Source organism: Garra rufa, chromosome 2 (assembly GCF_049309525.1).
Source record: "Garra rufa chromosome 2, GarRuf1.0, whole genome shotgun sequence".
Taxonomy (NCBI): Eukaryota; Metazoa; Chordata; class Actinopteri; order Cypriniformes; family Cyprinidae; genus Garra; species Garra rufa.
This window is the reverse complement of record NC_133362.1, coordinates 62,136,869-62,151,298: the sequence shown is the minus strand read 5'-3', so window position 1 is coordinate 62,151,298 and position 14,430 is coordinate 62,136,869.

The window sequence follows — 14,430 nt, the reverse complement described above, 5'->3', positions numbered from 1 at the left end:
TTCCCAGATCTACCTCGGCTGCTCTCATCAGCCCCTTGGCCTGTTCCGCTGAGACGGGATCTCTTGACGCAGGCCAACAGAACGCTATGGCACCCACAACCAGCAGCTGTTGGACAAGGGACGATCTCCCTCCACGCTCAGGGTCTATGTAGCGGCCATAGCGGCATTCCATGACCTTATGGACGGTCAATCTGTGGGTAAGAACGATCTGGTCGTTTGTTTCTTGAAGGGTTCAAGAAGGCTCAATCCGCCTCGCCCCTTCACAGTCCCTTCGTGGGACCTATCCACGGTGTTGAGGGCTCTAAGAGGCCCTCTCTTTGAGCCGCTTCATTCCGCTGACGTTTAAGACTGCCCTGCTGTTAGCATTGGCATCTGTAAAACGTATGGGTGACCAGGCTCTTTCTGTTAACCTGTTATGCCTGGAATTCGGGCCCAACGACTCTATAGCCAGTTTCTCTGCCCTCTGTGTGATTTTATGTAAATGATTGACAGTTTATATATTATCTGTTTTATATATTTAATACTTGGTCAGTTTGGTTTTTTGGTTAACTTTGGTTAAATCTTTTATAATAATCTTTTATAAACCAATATCGGTCGATCTCTACTGTAGTCAGACAGACAGACAGAGAGAAGTCATCAAAGTGAATGAGATTGTCTCATTCAGGCAGTGGCTTCTGCCTTCTCACCTACTCTTAAAAATGGAGTTTATTTGGAAATTTAGCTTCAAATGCGATTAATTTTCAAGTACTTTACAGCCCTTGATTCCATGTGTCTGAAATGTATTTACTTTCAAGAAGCATTGGAACCCTGTAGTAACTGACAGCCATATCAACAAAAATGCCAAAAATTAAAGGCATACGTACTCTTTTATCCTTTGGTGGTTCCACAGGCACGTAATATCCATCGATGGGCTTTTCGGTGATGCTAGAAATTCTAGGCAATTTTTTACATGGGAAACTATTTAAGGGCAATTTTCCCTTTTTTCTCTCACTTGACATATACTCGAACCACACCTCAAGAACTTTTTCTGTAAAAACAGTATGAAAACAGCAAGGTAAGTTAGGGTGAGGTAATGAATAATGATTTACATATACCATATAAGGGTGGACTTTGGGTCTGTATCTCTTTGGACTTTTTCAGCTGCCTCTTTAAAGATATTATTGTTTTGCTTTTTTTGACTAAACGTTGTTCTAGCTCTTTGCAATTTGCACAACCCTCACCCTGTCCAGGAACCTCACTGTTCAGACTGTGACAGGGAATATTGGGTTGGCTGAGCTGTAGCCTTTCTAATTCTTTTAAAACTCCTTTCTTCTTTGCTCTTTTTAAAAGTTCTGAGCATTCCTTCTTCTAAAACAAAAAAAGAAAGAAAGAAAAAAAGAAGAAAAAGCCATTATTGTTTAATGTGCGATTGTGTTAGTCACTATTCATCTGTGTTCTAAAAAATTCAATTATTTATTTCCCTCCAAATGTTTAGAAACATCCTAGGCAGAATGGAGACAATATCTGCATCAGTTATTTTAATTTTGTGATGTATGATATAACACGTTTTTTTATATAAAAATTAGAGCAGGGGTATTCAATTAAAGTTCCAAGATATGTGTGTGTGTGTGTGTGTGTGTATATATATATATATATATATATATATATATATAAATCCTGAGAAATAAAAAAAAATAAGTAATTAGTTGAGCCTGATTAGATATGAATATTGAAAAGATCAGATGTTTTATTTATATTTTTTACATTTAGACATGTATTGCAAAAGGCCCTGTGAAAGAAAAAAAATATGAAGAGTTCAAATGCAAAACCCTCTTAAAGCCACCTCAGTCAAAAATGAGATAATGATACTAAGTGAATGCTCTTAACACATAGTATACATCCATCAAAACTTTTACTTAAAACTTGCTAAATCCCAGCCTCAGCCCAATCAGAATTACTGGAACTTAGGTAGAATCCTATACATTGGAGCCTGATAAAAATGTGTATTTTAAAGAAAAAACTCTTAACTCTTCATATGCAAGTATAAGTATCTACTAAAAACAACAAAACAATGCACATAATAATCAAAACACCCTCATCATGAGCAGAAAACAAAGATAACTAGCAATTCTTTTATTGTGATTGTAGTATAACGGATACATTTTGGGTTCATTTAGGTTTTTGTATTTTTAAATTCTTAAAGAAATAATTTTGGTTAGGAAAACCCAAATAATTTTTTGCAAAAGTTATTACTTTTTTTAATGTTCAAAATTGTTTATCCACACGCAAAACTATAGCTTAAATTCTTGTCGAATTTCTCTTTTCGTCCAATTAAAATCGAAAAAATCCAATTAAATCCAATTTTTGATAAACTATGATGTGAATATTTGGATTATTCAGAGATATTTAATCATATTTCCCTGTGTATATAATCACATACTATGATGTAAGCAAGTAGTTTAATTTGTAGTTATGTTTTCAGGTTTTCTCATTATGATTGTTCATTGTTAAAGATAAATACCATCTTTCCCTGAGCCTGTAATAATAAGTTATGTAGTAATAATAATAAAAAGAAAATAAACAAAACAGGAGCTCAAACACCTCATAGCATCAGTAACACAACCTAGTACATCTTCCTCCATGTTTGCAATATCTGCACAAAGGAGACGTGGATCCGCTGCTCGAAGATCTTGTTTGGAGAAGACAGTTGAGGTTACCTTAGAATGCACTGAACAATAATGATAAATGCTGACCTATAATTAATTATATTTTTTAGTGAAACAAGCATGTTTTTTTTTTCAATCAAGTAATTAATTAATGCATATGTTAATGAAACTTATATTTTATTTACTGATAACAACATGGATATATGAGTAAAATAATAAAGTAACCATGAACATAAATAAAGACACATGGAACAAAGCTTTATTCAGACATATTGGTATTTTAGTCTTTCTCTAGATGCTCTCGCTGGCTCTTTGGTCTCTGAGGATGAAGAGACCACGGCAACATCTGGTCCAGATGATGAGACAAAGGGCAGGTGGAGTGATGGAGGGTCTCATCGGATTTCTCTTTTCTTACTGCACACACCAGTCTGCAGATATTTCAGATCATACAAAAGTTGTCATTTTAACAGCACAGTGTCATTAGATCTCTGTATTAGAACTAACAAAATTACCTAACTTTATATTAAGTTTCAGATTTTACTTTTTTCCCCACAGATGCTGCTGTCACCTTTCCTTTCAGTTCCTGCTGCAACAAAGGCACAGAAATCTAGAATCAGAAAAGTGCTTTAAGTTTTATGTGTGTGTATATATATATATATATATATATATATATATATTTATTTATTTATTTATTATTAATAAACTGCAACGTAAGGTTTAAATAGATGTCTGTAGTGTACTCACTCAAAGCATTGATGGCAGCACTGCTTTATCAGTCACTCTTCACCAGACAAGTATACTTGTCTCATCTGTCCCTGTAGCATCCACACAAGATTCAGTTCCCTCTGATTCGTGTGCTCAATACTACATTTATGAGGTAGCTGTTGTGCTAATTGGCTTTTTATCCAATACAAATGCTCCTGAATTTATAAACAGTACTATTAGACAAATGAAACAGATAACTCATGTTTAGTTACTATATGTACATGTGTTTATTTACATTACATTAATCTAAAGCAGTGTTGACAACAGTGAACTCTACATTAACTCACATAACGTCCATCACTCGTTTAGATGTCTGTTTGGTGTTGTGATGTGCTCATTTAATTCTCTCAGAACATGTTCCTGTCAGTTGTTAAACATTTAGTAATCATCTTTAAGATGTATATGGTTGCTATACGTAATAAAACGTGTTTTACAGCGAAATCACAAATATACTTTAACGTTAGACGTCTTGGCACCTAATGCAAATCAGCAGTTTATGATACAGTAGCTCAACAAATACGACTTTAAGACAGGGAACCGTGTTTTGGTTTGTAATACTCACATTTGTAAACACTCTCGTTGCGGTTCCCAATCACATTCGATGATGACGTTTTGGCCTCCTGTGGCCTTCTGGGATTGAAAAGTGTGCATCAGATGAACACTTCAGAATCTGGGCTGAAGCAGTAGGACCAAAGTCCTTTTAAGACAAGTCATGTCACTCGGCGGCCATCTTTGAAACGCCTCTGGGGCATCAAAGTGCAGCTCCTATCTCTTTGAATGGGGAAACATCTAATTCTCCAAAACTGTTCGCTAAACTTACGATTAAATTTCATATTTGAAATCTCCAAAGAAATCCAACAAGAACTGCCTCATAAATATAGTTCCTTGTGCTTTAATAGCGTTAAAAAACGCTAATTTTTCCGGCTAGATGAGCCAGTGCGCATGCGCAGTACTGAACGCACGTCTTAGAGCGCCGGCTGTTTCTATAGCAACCGGGACTTCTAACGGCAGATGCAGTGATGCGCTGACTTCACTAATAAACGATCGGCTCTTTCACTAAGAAGGCGGAGCTTCGCGGCCATGATGACCATTTCATTGTTCCCCATTCAAAACTACACGAGTGACATGTCTTTGGTATTCTATAGTCTTTGATAGGACATCCAGGGATTTCTCGCCTACTCTTTTATGAATACTGAGGTTTCGAACGTACTTCTTTCTTCACATACTCATTTTTCCTACTATATAGTAGGTAAGTAGGCATATTCGAACGCACTTTAAAGGGATGGTTCGGAGTAGAATTGACTTCATTGCTATGAACTCCGAAGCCCATGTAAATACCCCATCCGAAGTTTTTTTTACCTTAGTCAAACATTTATGGAGATATTAGAGTTTTTCAAATTGCTTGTTACAGGAGTGAATGGTACATGTGATGTATCTCGTAAATTGCACCACTAAACGTGCAAGTAATCTTACCAAACTTGTACAGTAGTGTAAATAGGTTATGTACTCACAAAACGCTGCATCAGAACATTTATAAGTCCACCATGAGTGTTTTAAAAACACGTTTTAGCCGATCCCTACTAGTCTCAAAAACTACAAATGGCGACACGTCGACGTCACTTCCCTGGTTTGAAAAAAGCACGTAAAAGTCCTCCTACAAGTTGACATGCACACAGATGTAGTAGGAGGACTTTTATGTGCTTTTTTCAAACCAGGGAAGTGATGTCGACTTGTAGTTTCTGAGACTAGTAGTTCTCGGGTAAAATGTGTTTTTAAAACACTCAAGGTGGACTATTTTTACACTACTGTACAAGTTTGGTAAGATTACTTGCACGTTTAGTGGTGCAATTTACGAGATACATCACATGTACCATCCACTCCTGTAACAAGCAATTCGAAAAACTCTAATATCTCCATAAATGTTCGACTAAGGTAAAAAAAAACTTCGGATGGGGTATTTACATGGGCTTCGGAGTGCATAGCAATGAAGTCAATTCTACTCCGAACCATCCCTTTAAGTATACGTTCGTCCGAATCTTGCGAGAATTAGTGCACTCGCCTACTAATTCTCGCCTACTCTTTTATGAATACTGAACATTCAAACATACTTTTTTGCTCGCTTACTGCTTTTTGCCTACTATATAGTATGGAAGTATGCGGTTTCGAACACAGCGCGCATATTTTTCCCTTTCTCTTTTTTACTCTCTTTCATCAATATTATTAAGTGCTTTACCGCCACCTGCTGAACTGGAGTGTGGAACAATAATTTAACGCTGATTGGCCAATACAGTAAATCTCCTTTCACCAATCAGAAACCTTTTGGCACGCCCATTGTTCCAGGCTGCAGTTATCCCTACTAGGCCTTGTCGGCAAAGATACTGCTGTTCTTTCTCCAATGCAGAATCTAATCAACAAATTAATTACTTTATATTGAGATAAAAACTTGTACTGTAGTGCACTGTATACATACCTTTTCCCTGTCTGTGTTTTACACGTGCATCTGAAGTGTCATAGTTGTCCGTGCACTGTGGTCTCTCCAGACAGCTTGCGCACTCCTTGCAACGAACAGTACCTCGTGTCAAAACAAAAACACATGCTTTTCAGTGATTTTCGCCTCTAGAGGCCGCTCTTTCCATAGTAAGAGCTCTCGCATTGTATTAGGACAACGGATCGTTCTCAGCCGCTTCAGCTTTGACGCAAAACGGAAAAACTATCGGCGTGGATTTTTGCCGATAACCGATAGTTCCAGGAATCAACTATCGGAACCAATTAATCGGCAAAACCGATACATTGGTCAACCTCTAGTGCACAACACTTAGGTTAGTATTGGTGAATATTGAGGGGCTGGACATTCCGGATGGTTACGGTGGAATTCCTCCATGAGGGCTGGATCTAGAATGTCGACTCTGGGTACCCACGACCTCTCCTCTGGTCCGTAGCCTTCCCAGTCAACGAGATACTCCAAATTACCACCACGACGTCGGGACAGAAGGATTTCTCGGACCGAGTAGATGGATCCCTCTTCCAGGACCAAGGGGGGAGGGGGTTCCTCTTCTTGGCCAGGTTCTGTGGAGGGAATCACAGGTGGGTGAAAGGGTTTGAGTAAAGATACGTTAAATGTGGGGTGGATACGGTATTGTGGTGGTAACTGAAGCCTGTAGGTGACAGGGTTGACCTGTTCCATGATGGTGAAGGGGCCAACAAACCTGGGACTCAATTTCTTCGAGGGCAGGCGCAGACGGATGTCTCTTGTGGAGAGCCAGACTTTCTGCCCAGGAGCATATGTGGGACCCGGAATTCTCTTTTGGTCAGCGGTGGTTTTGGTTCTGCGCACTGCCCTTTGTAGATGATGGTGAGCCTCGTCCCAGACTCTCTCGCTCTCCCGGAACCAGTAATCCACTGCGGGCACCTGTGATGGTTCGCCATTCCAGGGGAAGAGAGGTGGTTGAAAGCCGAGCACACACTGGAATGGCGTGAGTCCTGTGGTTGGTTGCCGCAGTGAATTTTGGGCATATTCAGCCCAACCCAGGAACTGGTTCCAGGAGTCCTGGTGACCATGACAGAATGTCCGGAGGAACCGCCCCACCTCCTGGATCTTCCTCTCTGTCTGCCCGTTGGTCTCAGGGTGGTACCCAGAGGAGAGGCTGACGGTCACACCTAGGAGTTTTAGAAATGACTTCCACACCCGTGAGATAAACTGCGGTCCGCGATCCGAGACGATGTCTTCTGGGATGCCATAGTATCGAAAGACTTTATTGAAGAGCAGCTCGGCAGTCTCTAGAGCTGTGGGAAGACCTTTCAGGGGTATTAGTCGGCAGAACTTTCAGAAACGATCGACAATGACAAAGATACAGGTGTTACCGTCAGATGAGGGGAGATCGGTCATGAAGTCAACTCCCAGGTGTGACCAGGGGTGGTTCGGCACAGGCAAGGGATGGAGTTTCCCAGCAGGCAGATGACGTGGACTCTTGGACATCGCGCACTCCTTACATCCCTTGCCATGTGCGGCCACCAGAAGCGGTCCGTCAGCAGCGAGAGAGTGTTGTTGGCCCCTGGATGTCCAGTGCCCAGAGAGGTATGCGTGGAGTGGATCAGATCTACCCGTTGGGTCCTTGGGATGAATTGGCGACCTGGTGGACAGCCCGGCGGAGATCTGGGTTCCGGAGTGGCGACAACTGGAGGGTTAGTCCATTCAATGGGTTGAACGGTGATGTTTTCAGGGATTATGGTCATAGGTGCGTCAGGTAAGTCGTGGGAATCATGGATTCGGGACAGAGCGTCTGCTCGGGTATTCTTGGATCCTGGCCGGTAGGTTATAGTAAAATCAAACCGAGAAAAGAACAGGGACCATCTTGCCTGACGGGGACAGAGTCTTTTGGCATCTCGAAGGTACTGCAGATTTTTGTGATCTGTGATCACCTGGAACGTGTGGTTGGCACCCTCCAACCAATGTCGCCACTCCTCCAGAGCGAGTTTGATGGCAAGGAGCTCGCGTTTGCCGATATCATAGTTCCTCTCCGCTGGGCTGAGCTTCCGGGAGTAGTAGGCACAGGGATAAAGCAATGGAGGAGTATCATGGCGTTGAGATAGGATTCCTCCCACTCCGGTAGTAGAGGCGTCCACCTCAACCACGAAGGGGAGATCAGGGTCAGGATGGGTCAGAAGAGGTGCCTGAGTAAATGCGTCTTTGAGGTTCTGGAAGGCTGCGGCCGAGTCAGGGGTCCAGAGCAGGGTTCGTGGTTTTCCCTTGAGCAGACTGGTAAGTGGAGCAGTGATGAGGCTGTAGTTTTTGATGAAACGGCGGTAGAAATTGGCGAAACCTAGGAATCGTTGGAGCTCTTTGATGGTGGTGGGTTCTGGCCAGGACACAACTGCAGCCACCTTCCTCTCGTCCATACGGCCCCCCTCCTGGTCTATGATGTATCCAAGGAAGTGTACTGCTGACAGATGAAATGAACACTTTTCCGCCTTGAGGTACAGGTGGTGTTCTCGTAGCCGTTGAAGGACCTCCGCAACGAGAGGAAGGGGATAACGGAATTTGACGGTACCTTGGTTGAGTATGCGGTAATCGATGCATGGCAGCAGCCCTCTATCCTTCTTTGCGACGAAGAAGAAGCTGGATGCCGCAGGTGATGTTGATGGCCGGATGTAACCCTGATCGAGAGCCTCCCATATGTACTCCTCCATTGCCTTGGTCTCCGGAAGCGATAATGGGTAGATCTTACCTCTGGGCATTGGAGCATCCGGAACAAGGTCAATGGCGCAGTCCCATGGCCGATGTGGCGGTAGCTGGGAAGCTCTCTTGGGGCAAAAGACGTCCTGGAATGACGAGTAGACTGTGGGAATCTTGACTGACTGTTTCTCGACAGGACTTTCAACTGAAGTGACGTTGATAGGTAACCGTTTAGGGTTGGGACGTGGAAGATCTGGAAAGCAGTGGTCGGTACATCCCTTTCCCCACTTAGTCACTTCTCCTGTGCCCCAAGAGAGGATGGGATCATGTTTTACCAGCCACGGGCGCCCCAAGATGATGTCCATTGTGGCTCCCTCCAGAACCAGAAACTGAATCTCCTCACGGTGTAGAACTCCAATCTGAAGGATGATGGGTAGTCAGTGGGTGCATGTTGTCCAAATCAGAACGTATTACACTCACCAAGGATCGTACTGGACGTAGAGGACAGTTGAGACGGACGTGCCCCGCAGCCCCACAGTACATGCAAAGACCCCGGGTCAGCCTTCTCTGTCGCTCAGCTGCAGAGATCTTTCCTGACTCGAGGATCATCGGTTCTGGTTCTGGAGGGCTTGAATTGCCGGCCCGGCCTGCTGATATAAAGTATCAGCCCATTTGAGAGCTGGTCCGGTAAGCAGAGACGTGATGAAGGCAATTTTTGATGAATCTGTGGGATAGAGAGCAGGTTGCATTGTGAATATTAGTGAGCATTGTAACAGAAATCCGCTGCACTCCTCCGCCCCGCCAGAGTAGGGCGCTGGTCGGGCCATGGGACTGGAATTGACGGGGACCGAAGAAGTGCTGGGTGCTGGTGCTGTGGGACGAACTGAAGCTGGGATGGTGGCATGACTAGCCAACAATACCTTTCGCAGTGAGTCCACCAGCTCTTGAAATGGATCCGGGTTGCTCATGCTGTTCGCTGTCTTGGTCCCGGCTAACTGTTACGGAAGCAGACCAACGAGACAGGTAAGTGAAAGTGTTAACAGGTTTATTGACAGCAGAGCAAGTTGAAGGTGATAGCGTGAAGAACCGGGTAAGTATCACAGTCCAAAGTGTAATTCTTGAGATGCTGATGGCGTGGGTACTGATGAACTTTCCAGGAACGACGGGAGGAGGACCGGTGAAGACTGAGACACACACACACCGTTGGAGTTCAGTCGACAGGCTTATGGCTGATACACCGCTGGCTGGAGACAGAGACTTGACTTCGACTGGAACAGACGAGAAGACAGGTAAGTATCAGAAGGTAAGGATCAAGGTAAGTTTGGTAGAGAATTGAGAACACAAGAGTGAAGCTCAATGAGTCCGCTTCGTGCAAACGAGCCCGGACACTGATGGCTGTGTGTGGAGTGCTTTTGTGGTGCGTGGTTGATTGAGTACAGGTGCGTGATGATCAGAACTCAGGTGACTGTGATCTGGGCGTGACTGTGGGTGCAGAACCTGACCAATCCGTAACACCGTTAAACCATTCAAGTGGTTTAAAAAAAAACTGTACTGGCATACAGATAAGTTGTGAGATTTGCTTTTCCGGATGTGGACACAAAATCTTTAAAGGAAGCAGCTCGCAACAAACTCTCAAATCAGTGCAAGCTTAGCAGCTGTGGGATTTTCTAATTTTATTTGTTTTTATTGTTTATTTTATTTGTATTCATTTGTATAAAGATGTCTGTGAACACTGATATGTGTTGCAAATAAAAGTGTTTATGGTATGTCACTTCTAATTCTAAAGTGACCTAGTAATTTACCTTCTGGGGGCTCATACCATCCTACATTTGATCATATGATCCCAGATTTATTGCAGGAAATTCCTAGTATTACTGCCCAAATATGACTATAGAATATCCCATATTACATACTGTACAACAAAATCTTGTGGTAAATAATACAGAAATGTGAAAGTAATACCACACATTACCACAAGAATCTTACAGGAATATTACATACTGTACAATGAAATCCTTGGTAAATAATACATAAATGTGAAAATAATACCACACATTGCCACAAGAATATTACATGCTGTACAACGAAATCCTTGGTAAATAATACAGAAATGTGAAAATAATACCACACATTACCACAAGAATATTACAGGAATATTACATACTATACAACGAAATCCTGTGGTAAAATGTCCCAAAAAAACAACACAATACTACACAATTACCACACTAATTTTATGTGGTACTTTTGATGTTTTATTATATGAAATACCACAGGACATTTTTGTAAGGGACATATCCATTATATAGAGAGAAATCCTGAAATGTTTTCCTCAAAAACAAAAAACAAAAAAACAATTTCTTTATGTCTGAGGAAAGAAAACCATGGACATCTTGGATGACAAGGGGGTGAGTACATTATCTGTAATTGTTGTTATGAAAGTGAACTAATCCTTTAAAGCAGGGGTTCTCAACCTTTTGCAAGCTGGGCCCCCCTAAAGCTTGTTAATTGCAGTTGCCCTCCCCCCTCAATCAATAGATAGATAGATAGACCTAGGCTATTATTTTTAGGCCCACATTATTATTATTATTATTATTATTATTATTATTATTATTATTATTATTAGGTAGGCCTAATATCATTACTAGGCTATTGTTATAATTGGCAGTAGCACCAGACTTCTAATGTGAGCTTGCAGACATTATTATTATTATGAGTAGTAGTAGGCCCATCATCATTACTAGGCTATTGCTATATAATTATATGAGGTTACATGCTTTATTGTTGTTGTTGTTGATATTATTATAATTATTATTATTATTATTATTATTATTATTATTATTATCATCAGTATAGGTCTATTATCATTACTAGGCTATTGCTATAATTGGGAATTGGCACCAGACCTCTGATATTAATTTATGCTTTATTATTGTTATTATTACTAGGCCTACTAGTAGGCATCATCTGCATTTTTTACAGAAGCTTGCAGGTAGGTGATGTTAATGTGAGACCTGAGCCTGCTTTGCCTTGCAAAGATCCTCAATTCTTGGCTCAATGTTTGATAAACATTGCCTCAAATCATCCTCGATTTGTGCACGATTGCGGTATTTCGTTTTGAGTGCAGTCATTTTTGAGAATCCTGCCTCACTAAAATATGTTGACGCGAAAGGAAGGAGAATCTTAAAGGCGACGTCACAGAGTTCAGGATATTCCTGCATCAGTGCTGCCCAGAATGACGAAAGAGGGCAGGAGCTAAAGAGTTCCTTCAGTCTACTGTCACTCTTCAGCTCAATAAGCTGTTCCTGCATATCAAGTGATAGCTCGTTTGCTGTGCACACAAACGGATCTCGAACCCACGCAAAAGAGCGATAATCCTCTTTAAAGTACGTCGCAAATTGTTTTCTCATTGCTGACAGGTGCTCAGACGCTGATTGAAATAGGGAGGAGAAATCGTGTGACGTGCCTGCATCAGCGATAAAGTCTGCAAGGCTGGGGAACATGTCGCAATTCTGATGCGGCCATGCCAGAGGTCTAGTTTTTGTGTGAAGGCGTGCACTTTGTCTGCAAGGAGTAAAATATGAGTTTCGCGGCCTTGCAAAGACAGGTTAATGCCGTTCAAGCGGTCAAATATATCGACCAAATAGGACAGAGACGCAAGCCACATAGTGTCATCCAGATGCTTCGCCAGATCTGATTTGATTTCTGTCAAAAACCACTTCACCTCCTCTCGCAGCTCATACAACCGCTGTAACACCCGCCCCCTGGAGAGCCAGCGAACTTCAGTGTGCAGAAGCAGCTGTTCATGCCCTGACCCCATCTCCCGCCAGAGGACCCCAAACAAGCGAGTGTTTAGCGGCCGTGATTTGATGAGATTTATCATTTTCACGGATTGGTTCAGAACGGAGTCAAAAAGAACCGGCATTTTTTTAGCAGCTAGTGCTTCGCGATGAACCATGCAATGTGTCCATTTCACAAGTGGAGCTACTTGCTGAACGCGAGCAGCTAGGCCACGCTCACGCCCCGTCATTGCCTGCGCACCATCCGTGCATAGGCCAATGCATCGGTCCCAAGCCAAACCATTTTCACGGATAAAAATATCAAGGACATTGAAAATGGCTTCTCCTGTAGTGTGCGACTGAAGAGGCCGGCAAAACAGGACATCCTCCTCAATCACCTTGTGACGCAGATACCTGACATAGGTGAGGAGCTGTGCCTGCCCAGCAATATCAGTGGATTCGTCCAGCTGCAGCGCGTAGTAAGGACTCTTTTTTACAAACTCTATCAGTTGCTCTTTGATATCATTAGACATGTCTACAATTCTCCTAGCGACTGTGTCATTGGACAGCGGTACTGCACCGAGTTTGGCTGCTGCACTATCGCCTATCATTATTCTGCACGTCTTACGCTGCCGGCAAAATGAGAGTCTCGGCGATTGTATGCGGTTTACCCAGTTTACCAATTCTTTTGGCCACTACATACGATGCCTCCAAACACTGTTTAGACACAGTGCTGTGCACTGAAATGGTTGCCTGTTGCTGATGGAGGCCATCAAGCTTTCTTTTAAAATATTCAGCTGGCTTATTTTTAATGCCAGCATGCTTTGTTTCGAGGTGCCTTTTTAATTTGCAGGGCTTCATACTGTCGTTTGCCAGCACCTCGGCACACACAACACACTGAGGTCTCAGATCAGCCGTGACTGTAAACCCAAACTGCAGGTATGCTTCATCGTACCTTCGAAGCTTTTTTGCAGCTGGTGGTGCGTCAGTTGGCTTGTTGGTCCTCACAAGAAATTTCTCCATTTTTATTATGTGTTTTCAATAAAGTTTAGGCAATATGTAACTGTGTGTGTGGCTATGTTGAGAGACATATCAGGGGCTAATCAGTAGGGACTTAATTAAACCAACAAAATTTTGCAGACAATTCAGATTTTATTTTAATACTTAACGATTGTAGTGTGTGTGTGTGTGTGTGTGTGTGTGTGTGTGTGTGTGTGTGTGTGTGTAGCTACTGCCTAGCAGTTAAAAAAAATGACTGGGTAGGGCTGAGATTTGATCTAAACTTTAACAAGAATGTTTGTGGGTTTAGTCTTTAAAAAGACTGTTGGGGTATTGTAGTAAAGGCCTATGTAAATCGAGATTGATAACAGACTAGCGAGAGCTGGCACAAGCGAACTTGGCAAGAGACTAGACTAGAGTGAATGGAGAGCTATGTCGCGAGTCAATTTAAATGCAGTTAATTATTTTTGTGTGAGTGGGTGAACATTTACATTTACGGGAACTGCGGCGGCCATGCGCATGCGCGTTTCATTTGCAGCCTGGACGCGGAGGGGTGTGTGTCTCCTCTCTGCTCTGACTGCTGCGCGAGGCTACTGAGAGACTGACCGCCTGTGAGTGCTTTTGGACGGGAGAGGGGCTCACGGCAGCACCCGCTGCTCCTTGAGCACAGTAGGCCTAACTGCAGAGTGATTCGTGCTTTCGAGTCTCTAAACACCACAAAAGTCACTGGATTTGTTGCTTTTGACAAAAACTAAATAAAAAAAAGTCGCCAGGAGGATGATTTGTTTGTGTTATAATCAGTGCTTGAAGTGGGGGAAAAAGGTGGTGGTAACGTTACTCTCTTTGCGTTGGCAAATCATTACATTTTTATAGTGAAAAACAAAACTTGGAGATATTGCTGTTACAACAATTTATTGTTATTTATTTATCAACAACATAAATGTATTTAAACATGTTTGTGTGTGCGTGGCTGCGTGCGTGCATGTATTTCACAAAAACTAAAGCAAAGCTTTAACTGTAGCCTATGTTCTGACTAGTTTATTTGTTATATATATATATATATATATAT